Source organism: Myotis yumanensis, unplaced genomic scaffold (assembly GCF_028538775.1).
Source record: "Myotis yumanensis isolate MYYU_CA2020_CCGP unplaced genomic scaffold, mMyoYum1.0.hap1 SCAF_18, whole genome shotgun sequence".
Lineage (NCBI taxonomy): Eukaryota > Metazoa > Chordata > Mammalia > Chiroptera > Vespertilionidae > Myotis > Myotis yumanensis.
Genome location: NW_027223769.1, coordinates 5,871,003 through 5,898,087, shown reverse-complemented (window position 1 = coordinate 5,898,087; position 27,085 = coordinate 5,871,003). Strand labels below are relative to the sequence as shown.

At 43.3% G+C, this 27,085-nt stretch overlaps 1 protein-coding gene across 9 annotated transcripts in view; it reads left to right on the top strand.

The window, feature by feature from the left end:
• SIPA1L3 (signal induced proliferation associated 1 like 3) overlaps positions 1 to 27,085 on the top strand; it is a 306,933-nt gene that overhangs the window by 29,949 nt on the left and 249,899 nt on the right. For 2 of the 9 annotated variants that reach the window (XM_070398652.1, XM_070398653.1), the window contains exon 2: positions 26,208 to 26,319. The exons of the other annotated variants lie outside the window; for them this stretch is intronic. The gene's annotated coding sequence lies outside the window, so the exon portion shown is untranslated. The remainder of the gene's footprint in view (positions 1 to 26,207; positions 26,320 to 27,085) is intronic. 9 annotated transcript variants of the gene reach the window in all.

The following is a 27,085-nucleotide window of genomic DNA, read 5'->3' as shown; positions in this document are numbered from 1 at the left end:
GGTTTGGGCGGGAGTAATAACAATCCTAACCCTCCTTTAACATGAGCTGAGGGTCCTGCTCACACATGTCTCGTTTTATCCTCATTACAGTAGACTCTTATTCCCCATTTTATAGATGGGGAAATTTAGGCCCAGAGAAGTGTAGCCCTTGGTCAGCTAGTTGGGGCAGGGGTTGGAACCTGGGGAGCCTGACCCAGTCTGATCTTGTTCCACTTTTCTCCAGCCACAGCTGTTAATTCTTGATGTTGACACAGCCTGTGCCCAACAGAAGCAGAATGTCAGTGTCCTACATTTATGAAATCAATAGGGGATCAAGTTCTCATCGATGACTCTTCCACCATTCTCACCAACCTAGATCCAACTCACCTTTTATTATAGTATCACAGGTCAGAAAGCAGGGACTTTCTGGTAACACATTCGTAACTTGACACTTGGGCCAGATAAGGTGTATATAAGCCCAGGACTTTGAGCGCCTGAACCTGCTTAACTGATTGGGCCAAAAGTCTTCTCACTATCAAATCCTTCTTATCGCCTCCTCTAGCGCTCCACATATAAAGGGAGCTCACTGCCCATGGGGCATGTGTCCTATATGATACCTCAGCCAGCCACATGGATTTTTACCTGGTGTCCTCTAGGAGAGAGGTATGAAACCCCCTCCCTATGTGGCTCGTGTGAAAGGTTTTATTGAGTTTGGTACTACTTCAGCTCACCACTTACCCTTCAGTGGCACTGAGAGATTCTGATCATGTCCTGTTTCTATTTGCATTTAGGTCATGTGGCAAAATTTTATATTAATTGATTTTTTAAAATTCTGTTTTAAAATATCTTTATTGATTCAAAACTTACAGAAGGGACATGATGGTTATAAAACAGTTAAACAACAGATGAATATATAAAATAAAGCATGCAAATTTCATGTTCCCAACATGACGTGCCACCTGCCACCTCCAAGTCTCTCACTTGTCTGAAGGACATTAAATGTGCCCTTACTGTGTGTACAGTGGATTATGTTTCTTAAGACCCTACGCGTGGGAGCGCCAGTTCTTGGGCTCAAATCTCAACTTTGTCATGTACTGACTTAGGCCTTTACTTAAAGCATTCCGTGCCTCAGTTTCCCTACCTGTAAAATGGTGGTGATGATCCTAACCTCTCAGCATGTAAGGATTCATTGTGTTAATGTATGTAAAAGTTAGGGCGGCATCTGGCATGTGATAAGCGCTCCTATGTTATTTTTAGTGCACACATATATGTATATGGTTGTTTGTTTTGCAGTCATACTCTACATATATTGTTCTGTAGATAGCACTTTCCTTTAGTAATCTATCTTGGAGAGCCTCCTGTGGCCATGGATCAAGGTCAGCCACATTCTTTTTAATGACTTTACAGTGTTCCATCCTGTCAAGGCCCTGTTTTTAGACACACTGATCGTTTCCAACTTCCACTATTATAATTCTGAACATCTCACACACAAAAAAAACCTTTGTTTGCTTCTTAGATTTTTTTTAGGACAAACCCCAGAAGGTACAGTTACTGAAACAAACTGTATAAATATTTTTAAAGACTTGTGATACTTATTGCTGACATGTCTTCTGGGATCTGTTTATAAAGCATATGTATTTCCTTGTTAGTTTGTTGTTTTTTTTCTTGTGTTTTTTTTAAATAAATCTTTATTATTCAAATTATTATAGTTGTTCCTCTTTTTTCCCCCCATAGCTCCCCTCCACCCAGTTCCCACCCCATCCTCTGCCCTTACCCTCCCTCCCCCCACTGTCCTCATCCATACGTGTACGATTTTTTTCCAGTCTCTTCCCACACCCCTTCCCCACCCACCCGAGAATTGTCAGTCCATTCCCTTTCTATACCCCTGATTCTATTATATTCACTAGTTTACTCTGTTCATCAGATTTTTTATTCACTTGAGTTTTAGATTCACTTGTTGATAGATATGTATTTGTTGTTCCTAATTTGTATCTTTACCTTTTTCTTCTTCTTCCTCTTCTTAAAGGATACCTTTCAGCTTTTCATATAATACTGGTTTGGTGGTGATGAACTTCTTTAGCTTTTTCTTATCAGTGCAGCTCTTTATCTGACCTCAATTCTGAATGATAGCTTTGCTGGATAAAGTAATCTTGGTTGTATGTTCTTGCTATTCATCACTTTGAATATTCCTTGCCACTCCCTTCTGGCCTGCATAGTTTCTGTTGAGAAATCAGCTGACCATCTTATGGGTACTCCCTTGTAGGTAACTGACTGTTTTTCTCTTGCTGCTTTTAAGATTCTCTCTTTGTCTTTTGCTCTTGGCATTTTAATTATGATGTGTCTTGGTGTGGTCCCCTTTGGATTCCTTTTGTTTGGGGTTCTCTCCGCTCCCTGGACTTGTAAGTCTATTTCTTTCACCAAGTAGGGGAAGTTTTCTGTCATTATTTCTTCAAATAGGTTTTTAATATCTTGCTCTCTCTCTTCTTCTGGCACCCCTATAGTTTGGATGTTGTTACGCTTGAAGTTGTCCCAGAGGCTCCTTACACTATCTTCATATTTTTGGATTCTTTTTTCTTTTTGTTTTTTCCGGTTGGGTATTTTTTGCTTCTTCGTGTTTCAAATCTTTGACTTGATTCTTGGGATCCTCTAGTCTGTTGTTAGATCTCAGTATATTATTCTTTATTTCAGTCAGTGTATGCTTAATTTCTAGTTGGTCTTTTTTCATATCCTTGAAGGTCTCACTAAATTTATCAGCGGTTTCTAGAAAATTCTTGAAAAACCTTATAACCGTGGTTTTGAACTCTATATCCAGTAGCTTGCTTTCTTCCATTTCTGTCATTTGTGATCTGTTTCTTTGTCTCCACATTTTGGCTGCTTCCCTGTGTTGATAGAGTGGCTTTCTCTGCTAGGTGTCCTATAGGGTCCAGTGACTCAGCCTCCCCAATTACCTGAGGTGGACACTCTTGGTGCACCCCTTTGTGGGCTTTGTGCACAGTCTTGTTGTAGTTAAGCCTTGATTGTTGTAGGTATCACTGGGAGTAATTGACCTCCAGGCCAATTGGCTGTGAGAATCAGCTGTGTCTACAGTGGGAGAACTTCTGTGCTGAAGACACCCTTATGGGACAAGGCTTGCTTCAGTGGGGCTTTGGTGCTCACTGCGTCTGCCCCCTAAGTGTGTCCCTTATGGATCTGAGGTGTTGTAATCTGGATGGTCCCACTCTGACCACTGAGTACACTGGCTCTTGGATCTCTAAGGAGGTGCTAAGTTAGCCTCTGCCTGAGGCTACCCAGCAGGAGGTATGGAGAGATCTGCAGATTCCTCTCCCTTCTTTGGGGTTTGGAGGTGCCCAGATGAGGCCCAGCTGTGAAGCAGTGCAAGCTGCTGTGGGGCCTTGGGCCTTCTTTTGGATGTTCTGTGTCTCTCTGACCCAGCTGCAGTTTGTTAGGTAATTTTAGACCTCAAAGGGCCAGCCCATTCATATGCAAAAGCCTCTGCGCATGGCTTGGGTGGGGCAGGGTCTCAGGGAATCAACAGGGCGGAGCAAACAGCTATGACTGATCCTCAGTCCTGCCCTAAGAGGCCTCGGGGTCTCAGTGTCCCTCGGCAATCGCTTCAAGCACCTCTGAGACAAAGCCGCCCTCGAATTCCGACTGATGCCACACAGTCCAGTTTCTCCCCGTATGAGTCTGGGTCCCCAGAGACTCACCCAGAACTGGAGTTCAGAGCAGTCGGGAGCTTGTGACTCCCTCCCGATTAAAAAAGACACAGGCATCCTCAGTTGCCAGCCCTTTCCGAGTGCGCCTTCGTACCTCTGCACTTTACTTCTGCACCTCCTCTGGGTCTCAGTGTGCTTTTCTCTTTCCTTCTAGTTGTAGAATTTCCACTCAGCCAGCCTTCCTGTAGTTCTGGATGATGTCTGTTTTGTCTTTTAGTTGTAGTTTTGAAGTGGTTGTGCGAGGCAGCAATTTCAGGTGTTTGCCTATGCCATCATCTTGGTTTCTCCGTTAGATTGTTTTTCTAGGGGAGAGTAGTTTTTATGTGTTTATTTCTTATTGTTTTACAAATTTTTAGTTACCTATTGCAGATTTATATTTCTAGTTGTTTATCTATTAATTTTAAAAAATGTTTTTAAACACCATACTGAGGCTTTTTGTTTTGCTTTTGTGCTTTGGCTTTGAATTTAAGATGAGATAATACTATATCTTCCTCCGAGTTATTTTATGGCTTCATTTTTTTACATCCAAATTCTGGAGGTTTTGGCATCTGGTGTCAGGTAAAGATCTTAAACCCACCCTCCACCCACCCTTGCCAATAGTTAACCAATTGTCCCAGTAGTATTGATTGAATAGTCTAATCCTTTTCCACTAACTTGAAAAGCTTCATATGAGCCAGGCCCCAGTAAAAGTGTTTTATTTAATGTTTACCTTCCAATTCCCTACCATAATTCAGTGAAGCAGGATGGTTATATTCCCATTCACAGTGAGGAAACTGAAGCCCAAAGAGGTGACCTTACTTGCTCACTGTCTCACAACTTCAATGAGGCAGAGTCTGGCCTGAAATATTGTGGATTTACTCAGTAGCCAGTCTCCTTATCCTATCTAACAAAGAGGGAATATGCTAATTGATCCTCACACCATTGCAAAGATGGTGGCGCCCACAGCCAATAAGGAGGGAATAGCTAATTGCCCCACCCTCAAAGATGGCTGCGCCCACAGCCAATAAGGAGGGAATATGCTAATTGCTGCCCCACCCTCAAAGGTGGTGGCGCCCATAGCCAATATGAAAGGAATATGCTAATTGACTGCCATGCCCTCAAAGATGGCGGCACCCACAGCCACAAGATGGTGGCGCCTGGTCCCCTCAGCCCCACCGGGGCGGCAGGCGCCTGCCTCCAGAGTCCCCCAAGTCTCCTCAGTCCCCCAGCCACCCAGAGCCAGCCCGAGGTGCAGGCAAGCCTTGGATGGCGGCTGCCCAGTTACCCAGGGCCGGCTGAGGCTTGCGCTGCCGGCAGTGGCAGCAGCATAGGTGTGATGGGGTGTCGCCTTCACCTGATCGCCAGGTCGCCTCCCACCCCTGAGGGCTCCTGGACTGTGAGAGGGGGCAGGGCAGGCTGAGGGACCTCCCTCCTCCAGTGCATGAATTTTTATGCACCAGGCCTCTAGTCTATATATATAAAAGCCTAATACACAAAGTGCCCCCTCGGGAGTTCGACCGACTGGGAGTTCAATCACTCTCTATGACGTGTGCTGACTACCAGGGGGCGCCACAGAACAAAGGAAGGCCCCCGGCCAGCACCTGGGGAAGGGAGGCCTCAGCCCGCAGCCGCTAGGGACCCTACCTGTGCATGAATTTCTCACACTGGGCCTCTAATTTCTAATAATATTTTTAGCAGCCTTTCCTGCTTTCTTGGCAAAACTTCCTTTTGTTGATTAGTAACAGTCATTTGAAGTGTTCCTGTGCCACAGTTGTATCTTTTAGACTTGTTCCCTGCCTTGTTGCCCTGGCCTGATTTAATCTCATGTTTTATACAATAATGTGCTATACAAGCTTGTAGCCTAGGAGCAATAGGCTATACCATACAGCCTAGGTGTGTAGTAAGCTGTACCATCTAGGTGTGTGTAAGTACGCTCTGACACTCACTCAACCACAAAATCACCTAACGATGCATTTCTCAGAATGTATCCCTGTCATTATGCAGCATATGACTGTAAATGTTGGTCATTGTTCCTTTCTCTTTTTCACTGTTTGATCTTTATCTGTTTCTGAGGGTGGGGACAAAGATTACAGGAGATGCACAGATATCACTCAGGTATTTCCTGAACACCTATGACACGGCACAAAAGTACTAAAGCCACAGCAGGGCTCAGGATAGACGTGGTTCCCACTCTTGGAGCTCATGTTCTAGAGGGGAGGTGGACCATAAACAAACATAAGTAATGTAATGTTAAGTAGTGAGTTGTGCTTTGAAGCATGCATATGAGGATAACCAATGGACACAGACAGTAGGGGGGTGAGGGCATGTGCTGGGGGATGGGGGTGGCTGGGTAGAGATTAATGGGGGGAAAAAGACTCGTAATACTTTAAACAATAAAGAATTTAAATTAAAAAAGAAAAAAAAGAAAGAAAATAGATCAGGGAAAAGGCTAGAGAATGATAGAGGCTATTATTTCAGCAGAGGTGATCAGAACAGACCTCTGAAGAGGTGACTTTTCATCAAGACCTAAAAGATAAGGAGCCAGCATGGAAACATTTGGGGAAGGACATGCCAGACAGCATATGCAAAGGCCCTGAGGTAGAGCTTGCAAGAATATTTTAAGAAGTACAAGGAGGCCAGTGTGGCCCGAGGGCTGGGAGGGAAGGGATGGTGAGCGTAGCAGGAGATTAGGTGGCATAATGAGCCAGGTGGCAAGTTCTTAGCCTAGGTTCTTACAGTTGAAAACTAGAGGCCCACTGCATGAAATTTGTGCACTGGAGGGGTGTGTCCCTCAGCTCAGCCTTCACCTTCTCCAATCTGGGACCCTTTGGGGGATGTCCGACTGCCGGTTTAGGCCTAATGTGGGATCGGGCCTAACCGGCAGTCGGACATCCCTCTCACAATCCAGGACTGCTGGCTCCCAACGGCTCACCTGCCTGCCTACCTGATTGCCCCTAACCACTCCCCTGCCAGCCTAATCTATGCCTAACTGCTCCTCTGCCTGCCCAGTCGCCCCCAACTGCCCTTCCCTGCTGGCCTGGTTGTCCCCAACTGCCCTCCCCTGCTAGCCTGGTCGCCCCTGACTGCCTTAACCTGTAGGCCTGGTCCCTCCCAACTGCCGTCCCTCCCCCGCTGGCACGGTCGCCCCCAACTGCCCTTCCCTGCTGGCCTGGTCGCCCCCATCTGCCCTCCCCTGCTGGCCTGGTTGCCTTTAACTGCCTTCCCCTGCTGGCCTGATGACCAACAATTGCCCTCCCTTGCCAGCCATCTTGTACGAGGGCGTGATGGTCAATTTGTATATTACCTCTTTATTATATAGGATAACACAGACCTGTATCAGATCCATATAAGCCTAAAAGAATTCTGAGTTGCCTTCTAGAGCCTGGGACAGGTTTTGTGTGCTGAAGTCATGATCAATAGTACTAGGGTCCAGACAAAGTCATTTACTGAGAATACCATTTACTCTAGGCACTTGGTTGTGGCAGTGAATTCTCACATTGCTTAACGACAGAGATTTGTTGTGTGAAATGCATCATCTAATCTAATAAAAGACAAACATGCAAATTTTTTTTTCTTTTATCTTTCAACTTTATTTTTTTTAAAATTAAATCTTTATTGTTCTGATTACATTTGTTCCTCTTTTTTTCCCATAACTCCCCTTCTCCCAGTTCCCGCCCCACCCTCCGCCCTCACTCCCCACCCACTGTCCTCATCCATAGGTGCACGATTTTTGTCCATTCTCTTCCCGCATCTCCCATTCCCCTTCCCCCCCCCCTCAAGAATAGTCAGTCCATTCCCCTTCTATGTCCCTGATTCATTGTAATCACCAGTTCATTCTGTACATCAGATTATTTATTCACTTGATTCTTAGATTCACTTGTTGATAGATGCATGTTTGTTGTTCACAATTTGTATCTTTACCTTTTTCTTCTTCCTCTTCTTAAAGGAAACCTTTCAGCATTTTGTATAATACTGGTTTAGTGGTGATGAAGTCCTTTAGCTTTTCCTTATCTGTGAAGCTCTTTATCTGACCTTCAGTTCTGAATGATAGCTTTGCTGGATAAAGTAATCTTGGTTGTAGGTTCTTGGTATTCAGTACTTTGAATATTTCTTACCATTCCCTTCTGGCCTGCAAAGTTTCTGTTGAGAAATCAGCTGACAGTCGTATGGGTATTCCCTTGTAGGTACTTGAGTCTCTTTCTCTTGCTGCTTTTAAGATTCTCTCTTTGTCTTTTGCTGTTGGCATTTTAATGATGATGTGTCTTGGTGTGGTCCTCTTTGGATTCCTTTTGTTTGGGGTTCTCTGCGCTTCTTGGACCTGTAAGTCCATTTCTTTCACCAGGTGGGGGAAGTTTTCTGCCATTATTTCTTGAAATAGGTTTTCAATATCTTGCTGTCTTTCATCTTCTGGCACCCCTATTATTCTGATATTAGTCCACTTGAAGCTGTCCCAGAGGCTCCTTACACTATCTTCACACTTTCGGATTCTTTTTTCATTTTGCTTTTCCAGTTGGGTGTTTTTTGTCGAATCTTTGGTTTGATTCTTGTGCTCCTCTGGTCTGCTATTTGGTATAATACTCTTTATTTCAGTCCGTGTATGCTTACTTTCTAATTTCTTTATCGTAGCATCGAGGGTCTCATTAGTTTTCGTGAGGCTTTGCTCAAGTTTATAGCAAGCCCTCAAAATTGCGATTCTTAGCTCCATATCCTCCATTTCTGTCATGTTTTTTTGTCTCCGCATCTTTTATGCTTTCTTGGTGCACCCCCTTGTGGTCTTTGTGCGCAGTCTTGTTCTAGCCAAGCCTTAATTGTTGTAGTTAACACTAGAGGGATTTGACCACCAGGCCGACTGGCTGTAGGAATCAGCTGTGTGGAAAACGTCTGCCTTCTGGGGAGGCGCTAATCCAGCCTTTGCCTGAGGCGATCGGCAAATGGCTGTGCGCAGGGTTTGGGCAGGGCGGGATCAACAGGGCGGGCGGAGGGAGCAGTTATGGCCGCTCTCAGTCCCGTTCCCAGAGGCTCTGCTTCTCAGAACCCCGGCAGCCGCTGCAAACCTCGGAGAGAAAGTTGCCCTCAGGTTCCAACTGATGCCGGATAATCCCGCTTCTCCCGTTTGAGTCTGGGTCCCTAGAGACTCGCCCGGATCTGGAGCCCAGAGTCTGAGACTCACTCCCGACCGAAAACGACAACCGCGCCCTCAGCCACCAGCCCGCTTTCGCGCGCACCTCGGTACCTTTGTATTTTCCACACTGCGCCGCCTCTGAGCCTCGGTTTGCTGTTCTCTTTCCTTCTAGTTGTAGAGTCTCTCTTCAGCCAGCCTTCCTGTGGTTCTGGGTGATGTCCGTTCTGTCTTTTAGTTGTATTTTTGAAATGGTTGTTTGCGGCAGCGGTCTCCGGTGTTTACCTACGCCGCCATCTTGGTCTCTCGACAAACATGCAAATTGACCTTACCTTTGCTACGCCTTAAGCCATGCCCACCAGCCGATCAGAGCGACTATATGCAAATTAACCCAACCAAGATGGCCACGGAGCTGGAGCAAGCAGGAGGCTTGATTGCCCCAGTGATGGAGGAAGCCAAGCTTCCCGCCTGCCACAGCCAGCTCTGAACTCCACTGAAGGCAACAAAGTTTCAATTATAAAAGGTAAATAAATCCCAGAATAAAAAAAAAATACAAATGAGAAAAGGAGAGGCTGGGAGCTTCCGTCGCCGGGGGGCTTGGCCAGCCTGAAAACGGCCCTCAGCCCCTTACCCAGACTGGCCAAGCACCCAAGCAGGACCCTCCACCCTGAAGGGGCTGTGGCCAGCCTGCAAACGGCCCTCAGCCCCTCACCCAGGATGGCTAGGCACCCCAGTGGGGACCCCCACCCTGAAGGTGCTGTGGCCGCCTGCAAACAGCCATCAGCCCCTCATCCAGGCTGGCCAGGCACCCCAGTGGGGACCCCCACCCTGAAGGGGGTGTGCCCAGCCTGCAAACACTTATCAGTCCCTCACCCTGGCTGGCCAGGCACCCCAGGAGGACCCCCACCCTGATCTGGGACACCCTTCAGGGCAAACCAGCCGGCCCCCACCCATGCACCAGGCCTCTATCCTATATAGTAAAAGGGTAATATGCAAACTGACCCTAACAGCAGAAAGACTGGGAATGACTGGTCACTATGACACACACTGACCACCAGGGGGCAGATGCTTAATGCAGAAGCTGCCCCCTGGTGGTCAGTGCACTCCCACATGGGGAGCTCTGCTCAGCCACAAGCCAGGCTGATGGCTGCCAGTACAGTGGTGGTGGTGGGAGCCTCTCCCGCCTCCTCAGCAGCCCTAAGGATGTCAAACTGCAGCTTAGGCCTGCTCCCCGCTGGCAAGTGGACATCCCCTGAGGGCTCCCGGGCTGCCAGAGGGATGTCTGATTGCCAGCTTAGGCCCAATCCCCTGGGGAGCGGGCCTAAGCCAGCAGGTGGTCATCCCCCAACGGGTCCCAGACTGTGAGAAGGCACAGGCTGGGCTGAGGGACCTTCCCGAGTGCACAAGTTTTTGTGCACCGGGCCTCTAGTTAGGCTATATTGTTGTGCTGTGAGCATTATAGCATGCACTTACACACACCTAGATGGTACAGCTTAGTACACATCTAGGCTGTATGGTACAGCCCAGTGGTCGGCAAACTGTGGCTCGCGAGCCACATGCGGCTCTTTGGCCCCTTGAGTGTGGCTCTTCCACAAAATACTGACTTCTGCGCATGGGCCACGAAGTTTCAATCGCACTGTATGTACGTGCCTGCACGTGGTATTTTGTGAAAGAGCCACACACTCAAGGGGCCAAAGAGCTGCATGTGGCTCGTGAGCCACAGTTTGCCAACCACTGATGTAGCCTGTTGTGCCTAGGATACAAGCCTGTATAGCATGTTACTGTATTGAATACTCTAGATCAGCCATGGGCAAACTACGGCCCGCGGGCCGGATCCGGCCCGTTTGAAATGAATAAAACTAAAAAAAAAAAAAAAGACCATACCTTTTTATGTAATGATGTTTACTTTGAATTTATATTAGTTCACACAAACACTCCATCCATGCTTTTGTTCCGGCCCTCCGGTCCAGTTTAAGAACCCATTGTGGCCCTCGAGTCAAAAAGTTTGCCCACCCCTGCTCTAGGTCAATGGTTCTCAACCCTCTGGCCCTTTAAATACAGTTCCTCATGTTGTGACCCAACCATAAAATTATTTTCATTGCTACTTCATAACTGTAATGTTGCTACTGTTATGAATCGTAATGTAAATATCTGATATGCAGGATGGTCTTAGGTGACCCCTGTGAAAGGGTCGTTCGACTGCCAAAGGGGTCACGACCCACAGGTTGAGAACCGCTGCTCTAGGTAATTATAGTACAACTAGTGGCCCAGTGCACGAATTTGTGCACATTGAAAGGAAATTAATTAGTAGAAATATTTTAACATCACCATTTACCCTTTCTCTATAATAGAAGTGTCAGAGGTAAAAGAAAATTAGCAAAATGCACATGAAAACAATATATAAATTGATTAATAAATAAACAATAACAATATAGTATAACAACAAAGACATGATATGAAAACAAAAACATATAAAAACAACAAAAAGATGATATGAAAACAACCAAAACATGATATAAAACAACATTGATACAAACAATGACTGGTAAATTGATTAAACTTATTCTAATACCTCCCTTTATACAACATTAAGAGTAAAAACACTTTCAGAGTGCTTGACTAATTTCCCTTGTGATGAAGTATTTACAACTTTAACATCACATGCTCTTCGAACTTGAGAGAAAGCAACATATAACTGACCATGTCTGAAAACAGGTTCAGGTAGGAATATTCCTACTTTGTCTAGAGTTTGTCCTTGTGATTTATTAATAGTCATCACAAATGCTGGCATCACGGGAAACTGTCTTCGAATTAATTTAAATGGGAAGCCAGTGTCAGATGGGGACAAATCAATTCTTGGGATCAGAACAACCTTTCCTTCCGCAGATCCTGTTAATACTTCAGCCTTGATTATGTTAGGTCTCAATATTGTGATAACAAATCTGGTACCATTACAAAGACCTCATTTACTATTAAGATTTCTCAGTAGCATGATGATTGCATCTACTTGCCAAATAAATCGAATTTATATATATCATTTAAAAGAGCATTCAGCTTAATCTTAAAAACCCTGGCTACCAAGTCAGGTCTGTTTTCAACTTTTTGCCAGCGTTTTAAATGATTTATAATATCTGCCCATTTTGGGTTGCACATCATGGTTACAAATAAATCAGGCTTGCCATACTTTGTTACAATTGCCATAGCATCCTAATATCACTGCTGCATATTTCTGGGACTACCTTCAAAAGACAATGGAAGTATTATAATTTTTCCAATCAGCACATTGTCATTTTCAGATCTAGCTGTGAGATAATCTATCAAACTACTATATTTTTCAACTCTCAACTTAAATTGGTTTGCTTTAATGAAATTTATCCAATTGGCTTCCATTTTTGAATATGAATCAACACTATATGTTGAGTTAATTTTCCTGCATTTAAAATAGGATTGAACGTGTCCCGGATGGAGAGATGAAATCCGTAATACTGCATTTGTGTGACTCCTGTCCTTACATTTTGTCTAGTATTATTGCTGATTACACTGTTGTCTCTGAGTCTTAATGCAATATCTGTTCCCCAGCCTTTTTCACCATATGGAAAAAGAATAGGATGTCATTGCATCTAATGTAGGAAACAGGTTACTGATTTGTTTCATTGTAGTGGCAGTAGGATTATTGAGATCTGCTTTACAATGAATGAATAAGTCTCTTTCAAAAGGAAGTTCTCCTTCGTTTCTGAATATGACGGCAACTTCGGTTATACGGGGATAATTATATCTACCCAGATCACTATTATGATCATATTTAATCACCATTGTTACTTCTGTAGGAGGAATACCTTTCGCTGCTGCTTCAGATTGGCCTTCCTTTTCTACCTCATGTAGCATCTTGTACAGTTTTGTTAATTCATGTATTTCATGCATGAGGTTGTTGACATTGATCATGAGTCTTTCTGAGTAAGCTTGGTTTTCTGGCATTGCTAATCTTTTACTCATTGCTTTGGCTGTATTTAAAATACAGAGTTGAGCAAACTTTGAAAAACACCATCCAAAGGATGTAAAGTTCCAATACAGTGATAAACTTGTCTGTGTATTCTAAAACAGTATGGCCCATATCCTGATGGTGATTCAATATTTGCACCCATTGAAGCAAAAGAACTATTTATCGAATGAATATTTTCCATGACATTTTAAAAATATATATATATTTTATTGATTTATTACAGAGAGGAAGGGAGAGAGATAGAGAGCTAGAAACATCGATGAGAGAGAAACATCAATCAGCTGCCTCCTGCACACCCCTACTGGGGATGTGCCCGCAACCAAGGTACATGCCCTTGACTGGAATCGAACCTGGGACCCTTCAGTCTGCAAGCCGATGCTTTATCCACTGAGCCAAACCAGTCAGTGCTGTTTAGGGTTTTATGAGATTTTGTTATGTGAGCATGATTGATTAAATCATTGACCATTTGTAATTAACTCAATCTATAGTCCCTCTCCCCTCCTGTAGGTCCAGGGGTGGGGCTGACGGATCCAAACCTTTAATCTTGCCTTGGTCTGTGTAGAAACCGATCCTGAAACTCTCTAAGAACCTCTCAGCCAAGGTTCACCTCAGTAGCATAAACTCAGGTATGGTTGAAAAGGGGTTTGTTATGAACAACAGAAGATGTTCCTATCACTCCTGTCATTCAGGAAATTCCAAGGATTTTAGAAGCTCTGTGTCAGCAACTGGGGACAAAGACTCAAATATATATTTATAACAGTTCCAGTCTCAAATTGTTCTCTGATAGTTACTAGCTGATTGCAACAATTGTAGCCTCAAAGTATGAAGCTTAAGCTCAGTGGAAGAAGAGGGAGAGAGCCCTTTTTTGTATGTGGAAATGTATACAAAAGTTCTGAAGTTGACTGTGCACAAGTATTACCATCACTATGACCAGGGGAGGGCGTGAGGCTTTGATAGGCAATTAGTCCCATGTCTGGGCTGGAACTCCATTGACATCTCATGGTCTGAAAGTGGGGGTTATTTGGGCCCCAAGTGAAAATAAAGTGTTTTGTAGAAGAGACAATGGATACCAGTGGGGAACAAATAACGGTTATCTGCTAATATACTCCTGTACTTAAAATAACATTCAAAATCCTTATTGTGGCCCTACCTGGTTTGGCTCAGGGATAGAGCCTCAGCCTGCAGACTAAAGGGTCCTGGGTTCTATTCTGGTCAGGAGTACATGCCTCGGTTGCAGGCTCAGGCCCTGGCCCAGGCGCTGATCGGGGTGCATGTGGGAAGCAACCAATCAATGTGTCTCTCATGTCATTGTTTCTCTATCTCTCCAACTCCCTTCCATCTCTCTCAAAAAACAAAAAAATAACAACACTTTACTGTGGCCCCATGATGCAGCCCCTGCCAGCCAGTTTTTATTTAGTTTCTCAAACAAGCCAAGATTTTTCCTACCTCACAGTCTTTGTATGTGCTCTTCCTTGTGCTTAAAATGCTTTTCCTAATGGCTTTTCTCCTCGTCTTCTCATCCCTCAGATCCCAGCTTAAATATCAAATCTTTTAAGAGGCCCTTCTGGACCATCCTGAATCTAAACTTGGCCCTGTTATTCTTTCCTGGCAAACCTTCAGAGCAGTTATAAAATTTAATTATATGTTACAGTTGCCTTGATGTCTTTAATATCTGTCTTCCCCACTGGGCTGAGAGTCCCAGGAGGTCAAGCCCAAGCCTGTTGCTTTTTCCTCTAATCACAGACCTAGTACATACTAGATAATAAAATTAAAAATAACAACACAAAAACACACACCTTTATTTAGTGAATGTGATGAAAGTGGAATGGTTTACTCATTTAAAATTATGGTTAGCCTGTCATTGAACTGGAGCAGGGAACAATGACCAGAAGTTTTTAAAGCCTGGCAGTGAAATTTCAAAGCGAAAGTTTTACTGGTAGATTGAAGGAAATAATGCTTCAACCATATTTTTATGGGCTCTTTGGTATTAATGATGCCAAAGTGACCTTCCCTTTGGAGTCTTGGGGCCAGTTGAGATGGTACATCTCCTAGTAATAAAAACTTTACCACGTTAACTAGAGTACAGCAATTAACATACATTTTTTTAATTAGCCTGTTACTCATTTAAGGAGGCCAAGGGAGTAGGAAGCTAAGGTCAAATGTTTAACACTTGACTATTTGAATACTTCCAAGGAACTATCTATCCCATACTGCTGACACCATCCCGAATCCCTGCTGTCCATCAAGGATCCTGCAGTTGGAAGCCTTTTTCTGGGTTACTTTCTTTTCTCTTAAAGCCACAGTGAGCCTCTCAGAGCAGAGTTAAGACAAAGAGAGGTTCTTTTTTTAAAAAAAAAAACAAAAACACAAAAAAACAAACATTTTTTTTTAAATTGATTTCAGAGATGAGAGGGAGAGAGAGAGAGAAACATCGATGATGAGGGAGAATCATTGATTGGCTGCCTCCTGCACGCCCCCAGGCATGTGCCCTTGACCAGAATTGAACCCAGAACCCTCCAGTCCGTAGGCCGATGCTCTATCTACTGAGCCAAACCAGCTAGGGCACAAAGAGAGAATCTTTTTTTTTTTTTTTTTTTAAATATTTTATTGATTTTTTACAGAGAAGAAGGGAGAGGGATAGAGAGTTAGAAACATCGATGAGAGAGATCGATCAACTGCCTCCTGCACACCCCGCACTGGGGATGTACCTGCAACCAAGGCACATGCCCTTGACCGGAATCAAACCCGGGACCCTTGAGTCCGCAGGCCGACGCTCTATCCACTGAGCCAAACCGGTTCGGCAAAGAGAGAATCTTAAAAGCAGCAAGAGAAAAGCAGTTAGTTATCTACAAGGGAGCACCCATATAACCGTCAACTGATTTCTCAACAGAAACTTTGCAGGGCATGGCAAGAAATATTTAAAGTGATGAATAGCAAAGACCTATAACCAAGATTACTCTACCCAGCAAAACTATCATTTAAGGTTAGATAAAGAGATTCATTGACAAGAAAAAACTAAAGGAGTTCATCACCACCAAACTAGCATTGTATGAAATGTTGAACGGTATTCTTTAAGAAGGGGGAGAAGGAGAAGAAAAATATGAACATTAAAATGACAATAAATACATATCTATCAACAATTGAATCCAAAATAAAAATAAAAAAACCAAGACATCTAATGAACAAAATAAACTGGTGAATAAAATAGAATCAGAGACATGGAAACATGGAACAGACTGACAGATCTCAGAGGGAAGGGTGATGGAGTGGGAAATGATTAGCCAAAGATCTTAACATGCATGTATGCATTACCTATAGACATAGACAATAGGGTGGTGAAGGCCTGTGTGAGGGTAGGAACCAGGTGGAGGGGGACGTTGAGGGGCGGGGAATGAAAAAGTCACCAAGCTGGCCTGACAGCCAAGGTGGCTGAACCCTCCTCTCCTGCAGGAGAGGGGACACTCAGATATGTGGGGGTGCATTTCATAGAAGAGTTAGCTTCAGCCACATTGGGTAAAACAAAAACTGTAGAGTGAGATCACCTTTAATCATCTTTTAAGAGGATGTTGGGTATACTAGTAAGCTGAATATAGGTTTGGCTGCTATGACAGACCCATATTAGCAGTGGTATAAGTGAGAAAGCAGTTGATTTCTCTCTCATGAAGTCGTTTAAGAGTGAGCAGCCCAGGGCTGATAATGTTGGGGATCCAGGATCCTGCCATCTTATTGTCCCATTGCTGGGATGTTGGCCCCATGTATGGTCCCAAATGACTCTCCGCTATTAAATTGCATGCGTCCTGCTCCATGGAAAGGGAGAATATGGGAGAAGGGGCACCACCCGCCTTTCTCTTAAGGTAGGAGTTTTTTTGTGTGTTTGTTTGTTTTTTTACAGATAATTTTTAGTGCACTCACAAGGTTGTGCAAAATCTAATTACAGAACATTTTCATCATGCCAAAAAGAAGCCCTGCACTCATTTCCCATTTCTCCCTCCTCTCAGCCCCTGGCAACTACTAATCTACTTTCTGTCTCTATTGAGTTGCCTCTTCTGGACATTTCATTTAAACTGAATAGTGCAATGTTTGGCCTTTTTGTGTCTGGCTTCTTTCATTTAGCATAATGTTTTCAAGGTTCATCCATATGTTGTAACATGTTTCCTTTTTATTCCTTTCTATGGCTGAATGATACTACATTGTATGGCTATACCACTTTTTATTTAGCCACTCATCAATTGATAGACTTTTGGATTGCTTTCACTTTTTTATTATTATGAATAATACTGTTTGTGTGCAAGTTTTCGTGTAAACATATTTTTCAGTTTTCTTGGATATGTACCTAAGAGTAGAATTGCTGGGTCACGTGGTAACAATGTTTAACTTTCGAAGAACAGAACAGTTTCTTAATATTTGTGTGCCATGGACTCTTTGACATCTATTTCACAAAATCATATTTTTAAATTAATAAAACACATGGAATTACCAATTGTGTTGAAATATAGTTTTTAACATATTAAGATAAATTTGTGACATAGAAATGGCAGAATTCAGTGACATAATTTTATAACTACATAATTTCAAAGTACTAAAGGGTGTGAATACTATTTTGAGATGTTTGTAAGAACTGTGTAATGTTATTATTTTAAAAACCTGTGATTTCTGTTGGTGAGAAATTCATAGGTGTTGTGAAGACTATTGTGGTTTGCCTATGGAAGTGCTGAATTGCAATTAGAGGTCATTGAAAATAAAGAGGTAACCCCCTATTAATCAAGCTCCTGAATTCTATCACACTTCCAAAGGGTGACTCAGAAGTAGTACAACCTGTCCCACTCCCATGCCATTGGTCTGAACGTGACCACATCTGACCGCAAGGGAGGGTGGGAAATGTAGCCTTCACTCACATCAGCATTTTTCTGGCTAACATATAGGAGTTCAGTTATTAAAGAAAAAAGGGAGAATATGTATTAGGTGGCAAGAAAAAGTAAATATTACCCCATATAGTCAGTTCCCCCTCTCCCCAGGTTCAAAACGTATTCTTTCTTCTGATAAGCACCTGCCAAAGGAATTGGTTTGCCTTTAGAGGCCATGCTGTCTGAAAAATGTGTGTCTTGGAATAATAGGACACCACTCAGAGTGGTGAGCTACTCCATGGTGAAGAACTTAGCCTGCCTGAGGGAATACATATGCTTGACTCTCATCTCACATTCACACCAGAGCCAATGTTTATGAAGTGGAATGCTGGACATCTGTTCTATTTAAATTACTTGTCCATATTGCAGGGGTCCAGGGGGTTGTGAGAGGGTTAGGTGCATTCTTGAGTGTGTGGGAGGAAAAACTCTACAATTTGATGCAACCTCTTTGTACCTTTTTTTCTGTGCTGTAAGATGTGTGGTTGGCATCTCGAATGACTGGACATTGATGTTATATTGGAATGCTTGCTTCTGAGTGTCAGAACTCACTTTAGATTACCCGAGATAAACAAGGGACTGTTTTGTTGGCTCAAAATCCAAGTTCAGCAACGAATAGAGAGGGCAGCTTAGGCATCAGTGGTAGGAAATCATAGGACAAGTATGGCCCACTGGCAAAGTGGCCTTCCCATTCTCTTGGTTATAGGGACTGAAGAGCAGTGATATTGTGGTAACAGCTTGTCTTTATTGAGTGCTTACTGTATGCCTGGCAGTATTCATGGGTGAACTCATTTTACAACAACATCATGACCTAGATCCCACTGATCCCCATTTCCTGATGCACAGTGGTTAATTAACATACACACACACCCAAGACCGTATGTAGTTATTCTCGGCAGAGGTGAGATTTGAACACAGACAGTCCTGTTCGCCATTCCCTGTGCTCTTAGTTAGCCTTAGTGTTGTTGGGAGGGTGTGAGATGAACTGCAGGAGTAGAAATTCTAGGCAGAATAATTGGTGTTTACTTTAATGCTCTTGTTTCTCCAGCATTTATTTTTAATGCTAACTTTTAAGTTTCCATGATTGTGCCATCACAGACTCTCTTCCCTCTGTTCTGTCACCCAGTGGTGCATCCCCCCTTCCTCAGTTCCACCATTTAAATGCTCAGGTGACTCTACTGATCTCTTTGTTTCCCTTGATTCTAGGCCAGGCCTTCACTCGGGTTTCATTTTTTTTAAGAACCAGTGCTTCGCTGTTCTAGTTTTAAATGTGAATTTTAAAAAAAGTAGTTGATTTGTTACTCAGCAAATATTCATAGTGCCCACATGGTGCCAGGTCTGGGCCACCAGACACAAGCACATCATTAAGCAATGCTCCCTCATGGAGTTGACAGTCTGAAGGGGAGGCAAGAGACTCAGACACTTGACAAATACCTTTACAAGCACTGATTGCCACTGTGATGAGTTCTTTAAAGGAAAAAGTACAGGTGGTTGGAGAGCATGTTAATCTGTGGAATGCAGAGCCTGACCTAGGTATCGAGGAGGGCTTTCTGATGAGACCTATGGCAGTGGTGAGGTTTAAAGCTGAATGCAGAGGGGAAGCAGACCATCTCCAGGGCCAAGCAGAAAAGCCCTAGACACTGGTCATAACCCCCAATCCCTCCACACTCTGAAGAGACTACCCAAATCGAGGCTTTCCTACCTGCTAGCAAGTCACGCAGCCTGTTGGGGCTCAGTTTCCTCATCTGTAAAAGGGGAGCGATATTGGTCATGGTGCCCACTTCATTGGTGGCTGTGAGGAAGAGCAAAGGCTCAGTGGGTGTTAATAAGTAATTAAAACTTGAATGTTGTGGGACTTAAAACAGCTAATAGAAAATCAAAGAACCCAGCCTGGGGCCAGAATCTAAGTTAGGAAAGTGCTTGACAGGGGCTGCCAAACATGGAGCTTGGTGTGGGGGTTAGGGATGCAGCCACTGGATACCACCCCCTAGGAGACATGTGGGACGGTTTGGTCTCACAGTGAAGGAGAGGGAGCACTACAGGAGTTTAGGACCTGGGGGCCAAGGATAGTAAATGTCCCCCCAATGCAGAGGATTGGTATAGTAACAAAGGATTGTTCCACCCAAGTGCCAGCAGTAGCCCTCTGGGGTGGGCCGCTAGTGTATCTCCTGGGCTCTCCCTCCTGCTGTCAGTCTCCTATTGGGTTTCCCTCCCCAGGTGGAAAGATGGCTTTTCTTGCAGATGCAGGCTGCCCCCAAATGCCCTGACCACTGATTCTACCTCCTAAAATGTTTATAAGCTGTCCCTGCCCTGTAGCATTTGGAAGTACTGCAGGTTTCTCTTGCAGAACGTGTGAAACCAAGTAAGTAGTCCTAGTTTATTGATCAGGTTGCTTGGGCTGCAAGCACCAGAAACCAGTGTGGCCCCCCTGCAGCAAAAGTAAAGCTTAAGAGCAGCTCCGGGCATCTCAAATGGGATATTCAGGGCCACGTCCTTAGGGCCCTGCCATCCTGGGGTGGAGGAGGCAGTGGAGGGTAGTAGTGAGGAGCTCTGACTCTGTAGCTGGCCTCTTGGCCATCCATTCCAACCTCAGCACTTATTCAGAAGTTTCCCAGCCTTTCTGTGCCTCAGTTTTTCAGACAGGGCTAAGAACAGACTTGCTATGAGATGAAATAAATTGATAGATACTTGAGACATATAGAATAGTACCTTATACAAAGTATATGGTTAGATAAATATTAATTGCTATTTTTATTTTACTGCTGCTGCTGTTACCATTATTATTTTTATTAGCAGTTTGAAATTCAAATTCTTCAGGTCGAGCAACTGATTGGCCTAGCTTGGATCATGTGAATGGTCAGGGTCCCCCACAGATAGGAGGAATGGTTATCCCCAGGAAAAGTGGACTGCTGTCACCAAAAGTTGGGGCAGAGACACCAGATAGGCCCAGATACTAGATGTCCTCCATGCTCAGTAATTTGACCCAGTTAATGTTGGATATTTGCTGGCCATGGCTTGAGCTGAGCACAGAGGACACAGAAGAAATTGTGATTCATTCCCCAGGTTCCTTTCTGGCAGGTTTTAAAGTTCAGAGAATGAGGGTCCTTGTTAAGACTGAGTGCCTAGAACAGTGCCTGGCCTTTAGGAGATCAGTAAATATTTGTCAAATGAGTAAACACACAGTGAAATACGAGATTTATGGGAACATACAACCAAAGAATCTACTTTGTGGTCCCAACAATTATTTTAAAAGAAGCTCATGTTTGTACCTGCAGCCTCCACAGTGAGGTCCAGAGGAATGTCTACCTGCTTGTCCTTGCATACAGTAGGTGTTTAATAAATGGCCACTTAATGATCTCATGAGTGCATGGCCCTGCAGTGTGACAGTCAGGAGTAGACCCAGGCTTAGGGAGCAGCTCCGTTGAACAGGATGTGCAGTCATGGCTCCAGGATGCATCTCTGTGGAATGTGGTTGCTAATACAAATGAGCTTCCCCAGGTCATGAGGCATCTATTATGTGGACAGATGGATGACTTGCTGTGGAACTGGGCGGGCTTTCAAGGGGAATTTCATTGCTGCAGTTATGTTTCAGGCTTCCCTTCGAAGGACTTTTTCCCATGAATGACTTAATAAGAAAGATAACAATAGCCAGCACAGTCCAGGTGCCTGACAAAGTACAAAAGGATTAACCCATGGAATCCTCACGACAGCTCATGAGGCCACTACCAATCCCCAAAGTGCTAAGGCTCAGACGGGTAAAACAACTTGCCTGTTGGATGCACAGCAAGTGAGGAAGAGAGTTGGGATTTTGGCCCTGGTCTCTTACTCCAGAGCTTGGGCTCTTCATACACAGCCTCCTTTCTCTCTTTAGTACTAACTTTCAAACAATATTTTATTAATTTGCACATGGTACATTATTTAAAAGTAAAAAAAGTCAACTTCCTTCCCATCCCTGAACCCTCCATTGAAGCAGCCACTGTGACCTGTCTCCTTTTAGAAAGTGTCTACATACATCAAATACATCAACATAGTGCCATGTTGCCTATTTTTGTATGGTCCAGGAACTAAGAATAGTGTTTGCATTTTTTAGTGGTTAAAAAAAGTATTTCATGGCATGTAAAATTGTATGAACTTTAGGTTTTAGTATCCATGAATAAAGTTTTATTGGGGCACAACCATCCATGCTCGCTCAGTTATGTATTATCTGTGGCTGCTTTCACACTATAATAGCAGAGTTGAGTGGTTGCAACCAAGACCATATGGCCCCCAAACTTAAAATATTTACTTTCTGGCCCTTTACAGAAAAAGTTTGCTGATCCCTGCAGTGCACACTTTCTTTCAGCACTATTTCTTAGAGCACTTTTCTTGCACTGGTGGCTGTGTTCTCTTCCTCCTCAACCATTAGTTTTATTTCATGGAAACAGAACCCAGCTGCAAGCTGAGGTACAAGCCTAGGTGGGTTGCTTGGTGCATCTACTCACGTTCATTTTAAACATTTCTCAGTCACTAGCTGCGTGCTGGCATCTGGCTGGCAGCCAGAGCAGGTCTAGGCCTGCCGTCAGGAATCCACAGGCCAGTGGGAGATTTGGACAATATCCTACAGTCCCACAGATGGATGCATTCAGGTCTACCATCACAAGCCTTCTCTGACCCTCTGCCATTACCCCTGCTTTGTTTTTACTTGTGATACTTTTTTAAAAATAGGTAATGCATTAATGTGCTTCAAAAATCAATTCTCTGTGTGTGCCTATGCACGTGCATGTGTATAGACGTACACACTGGCAGGTCTCTCTTATCCCTTCCCCTGCCCACCTTGTTCCTCTTGAGTAATCATTTGTATTAGTTTCTGGCATATCCTTCTAAGGTTTAAAAAAAAACCCACAAATATCTATTATCTATTTTTATCTTCCCCTCCTTATACAAAATGTAGCCTATTCCACACCCTGTCCTGCACTTTGCTTTTTAAAATTTTTATTATTTATTTAACAGCACATCTTGGAGCTCTCTCTTTATCCAGCTGAGTGGCTTCTTCCAGAGCCCAGGGAAGGTCTGTGAGGCTAAAACAAGGGAGGAGGGATCATGGCCTTGATTCTCAGCTCTGTTTCCTTCCATGCCCTGCTTTTCTCTGTGGTAAGGTACATATGGCCTTTATCACATGTGGCCAAGGAGAGGACAAGAATGTCCTTGAGAGCGGGTGATTTACTGTGGTTAATAATGAAAGAAAATTGACCTGCAACCTGTTTCCATGAGTCATGATCTGGTGTCTGGTGGAGGCCCCTTTAGTCTCCACAGTTCTTACCAATCATGTGACAAGTCCTGTCACCTATTTCCTTTGCACTGGACACAGTAACACACACACTGACTGCACTTAGTTCCAGGGTTGCCACATAGTAAATGCTCAATGTGTGGCAGGGATGGCTTTGGTTATTTTCCAGGACTGGCCTGGGCTCATACTTATAAGTGTAGCTAACAATGAAGAGTCTCAGAGAGTCTGACCACTTGGGTTCTAATATCCCCTCTGCCACTTAAAATCCATGTTGGGCAAGGTGCTTACTTTGTGTACTTGACTTCTGTTATTGTAAATGGAGATAATAATACCTGCCTTTTGGTCCTTTGCTGAGGAGGAAATGAGTTAACATTTGTATTGCATTTAAAACAGTGCGCAGCAGGTAGTGACATGAATGGATGCCAGCTATTTTTATCAGTCTGTGTAGTAGACTCAGGGGAACTCAATGCCCCTGAAGGCTATGCCACCTCCATTTCAGAACAGTACCCATCATTAGCAGTAGCACTTCACCTTTTCCAAAGAACTCCTTCCTGCAATACCTGGAGCAAAGCGTTGTCTATTTAGTCAAGAATTATAATGCCAACAGACTCACTCCCCTTTATGTGTCATTGGCCATGTAAAGTTACATGACCATTCTTAACTACAAAGAAGGCTGGGAAATCAAAAATTTTCCCAATTGTCTCTCCTAGTAGAACAAAAATATGATCACAGGCGTGTTCAGTAAATATTTGCAAGCACACAAATCCATTTACCAATCTAGCCATCACAAGGGGCTCTCCTCTCAGCATTTGTAGGAAGTGATCCATGGAATGTGGCAAAGCAACTGGCCACCAACCTGAAGTGCTGGAAGCAAGCTTGTGAGGGACACAGCTCTAAAGTCTTTTGAATTGTATCTAAATGGGAAACAATTAAACCTCCTAGATCAGTGATGGCGAACCTTTTGAGCTCGGCGTGTCAGCATTTTGAAAAACCCTAACTTAACTCTGGTGCCGTGTCACATATAGAAATTTTTTGATATTTGCAACCGGGATAAAACAAAGACTTATATTTTTGATATTTATTTTATATATTTAAATGCCATTTAACAAAGAAAAATCAACCAAAAAATGAGTTCGGGTGTCACCTCTGACACGCGTGTCATAGGTTCGCCATCACTGTCCTAGATCAAAGTTTTGAGACAGGCTCTGGGACCTGGGCCTAGAGCAGCCAGAGGAAGGTTGCAGAACTGGTTTCTTCAGGCAGGTTTGTTTACCTGCTTGCCTGCCTATTGAATAATCCCATTGGCTGCCAAGGCCTTGCAGGTCCTTTCCTCCCTTAGACTGGCTTCTTTCTGCAGGTGGCTGGATCCCCTAGGGCCAGCAAGTGCCTACTTTGTGTCAGATGCTGTCCAGGGTGCTAGAAACAATAAACCATACCTTGGAAATATTTTGGGTTTGGTTCCAGATCACCACAGTAAAGCTAATTCCTAATGGTGCTGATGGAGGGTCTTGCCTTCAATTTGTAAAAACAGTAACAACTGTGAAATGCAGGAAAGTGAAGCACAATAAAACAAGGTATACCTGGCTGGCCAGTGTTGTTCAGTGGTTATGGTGTAGACCAGTGGTTCTCAACCTTCCTAATGCCGCGACCCTTTAATACAGTTCCTCATGTTGTGGTGACCCCCAATTTCATTGTTACAAATTGAACATAATTAAAGCATAGTGATTAATCACAAAAACAATATGTAATTATATGTGTGTTTTCCGATGGTCTTAGGCGACCCCTGTGAAAGGGTCATTTGACCCCCCAAAGGGGTCGCGACCCACAGGTTGAGAACCGCTGGTGTATACTCATGGACCGAAGTGTCATGGGTTTGATTCTGGATATGTGCGGGAGGCAACCAATCGATGTGTCTCTCTCTCATGGATGTTCCTCACTCTCTCTCTACCTCTCTTTCCCTTCCTCTCTCTTTCTCTCTCCCCCTTCCCTCCCTTTCTCTTTTACCCCTTTCCCCCTTCCTCCCTCCCTTCCACTCTGTCTGAAAATCAATGGAAAAAATGTCCTCTGGTGAGGATTAAAAAACCAAGGTATACATGTAATATGTAACATTTATTGGGCACTCACCATGTGCCAGCCATTGCAGGTAGTTGGCATAACTCATGGAATCCTCTCAAATCTTTGTTAGACCCAATACAGATGTGGGGAGTGAGGGGGAATCTAAATTTTTTAAAAACCCTTATTTTACATAAAGTTCAATTTTTTTAAATTATGAATATTTGTTATTTCAGTATAATATGAGCCTTTTCATTGGTGTCTTATTTTGTTAGCCTGCTTTTTAAAAATAAAAAAAACAGCTTCACTTTTTAGAGTAATTTTAAGTTCATAGCAAAATTGAAGGGAAGTTATAGAGATCCCCCATATATCCCCACTAATGCATAGCCTCCCCCATTATTTTTTTAAATCTTTATTGTTTAAAGTATTACATATATCCCCATTCCCCCCCCCCCCCCCCCCCCCCCCCCCAGTTTCACTGGGATTGTCTTGAATCTGTAGATCAAGTTGGGAAGAACTCATAGTTTTATAGTTTGTCCATATAACTCTTTCTTCTAGCCCGCCTCTGCCTCCCCCATTATTAACATCCACCACCACAGTGGTACATTTATTACAATTGATGAACCTGAGTTGACACATCGTTATCGCCCGGAGTTTATAGTTTACATTGCAACTCACTCTTGATGTTGTACATTCTATAAGTTTGGACAAATGTGTATTGACATGTATCCACCATTATGGTATCATACAGAATATTTTCACTGCCCTAAAAATCCTGTGTGCTCCACGTATTCATCCCTCTTCCCCTCAACTCCTGGCAGCCACCAATCTTCTTACTGTCTCCAAAGTTTTATCTTTTCAAGAATATGTAAAGATACACTTTGTAGTTTTTTTAGATTGGCTTCTTTCACTTAGTGATAAACATTTAAGGTTCTACCATGTCATTTCATGGCTTGAAAGCTCATTTTCTTTCTTTGTCAGAATGCACCACAGTTTATCCATTCACCTACTGAATGACATCTTGGTTGCTTCCAAGTTTTGGCAATTACGAATAAAGCTGCTATCAACATCTGTGTGCAGGTTTTTGTGTTGACATAGTATTCAACTCATTTGGGTACATATCAAGGAGCTTGATTTGCTGGATCATAGCATGAGTATGTTTAGGCTTGTAAGAAATTATCAAACTTTCTTCCAGAGTTTCTGTACCATTTGGCATTCCCACCAGCAGTGAATGAGAGTTCCAGTTGCTCCACCCCCTCGTCAGCATTTGGTGTTGTCAGTGTTCTGGATTTGGGGCATTCTAAAAGGTGGGTAGTGGTAGCTCATTAATGTTTTAATTTGCATTTTCCTGATGAAGTATGATGTGGAGCATCTTTTCATATGCTTATTTGCCATCTGTAAATCTTTTTTGGTGAGATGTTGGTTAATGTCTTTGGCCCATTTTTAAATTGGATTGTTTTTTTCCTTGTTAAATTATAAGAGTTCTTTGGATATTTTGAATAACAGTCCTTTATCAGATGTGTCTTTTGCAAATATTTTCTTCCAGCCTGTAGTTTGTTTTCTCATTCTCTTGACATTGTCTTTCACAGAGTAGTTCTTAATTTTAATGAAGTCTACTTATCAATTCTTTCTTTCATGGAGTCATAGCTCTGCCCAAGGTCATCTAGGTTTTCTCCCATGTTATCATCTAGTTTTTTAGTTTTCCACTTTACATTTAGGACTATGAAACATTTTGAGTTAACTTTTGTGAAAGATGTAAGGTCTATCTATGTCCAGATTCATTTTTTTTGTACATAGATGTCCACTTGTTCCAACACCATTTGTTGAAATATTAATTTGCTTCATTAGCATTGCCTTTGCTTCTCAGTCAAAGAAGAATTGACTATATTTATGTGTATCTGCTTCTGGGCTTTTTATTCTGTTCCAGTGTTCTATTTGCTCATTCTTTCATTAATACTTGATTACTGTAGCTTTATAGTAAGTCTTGAAGTCAGGTAGTGTCAGTCCTCTGACTGTCCTCCTTTAATATTGTGTTGACTATTCTGGGTCTTTTTCCTCTTAAAATAACTTGCT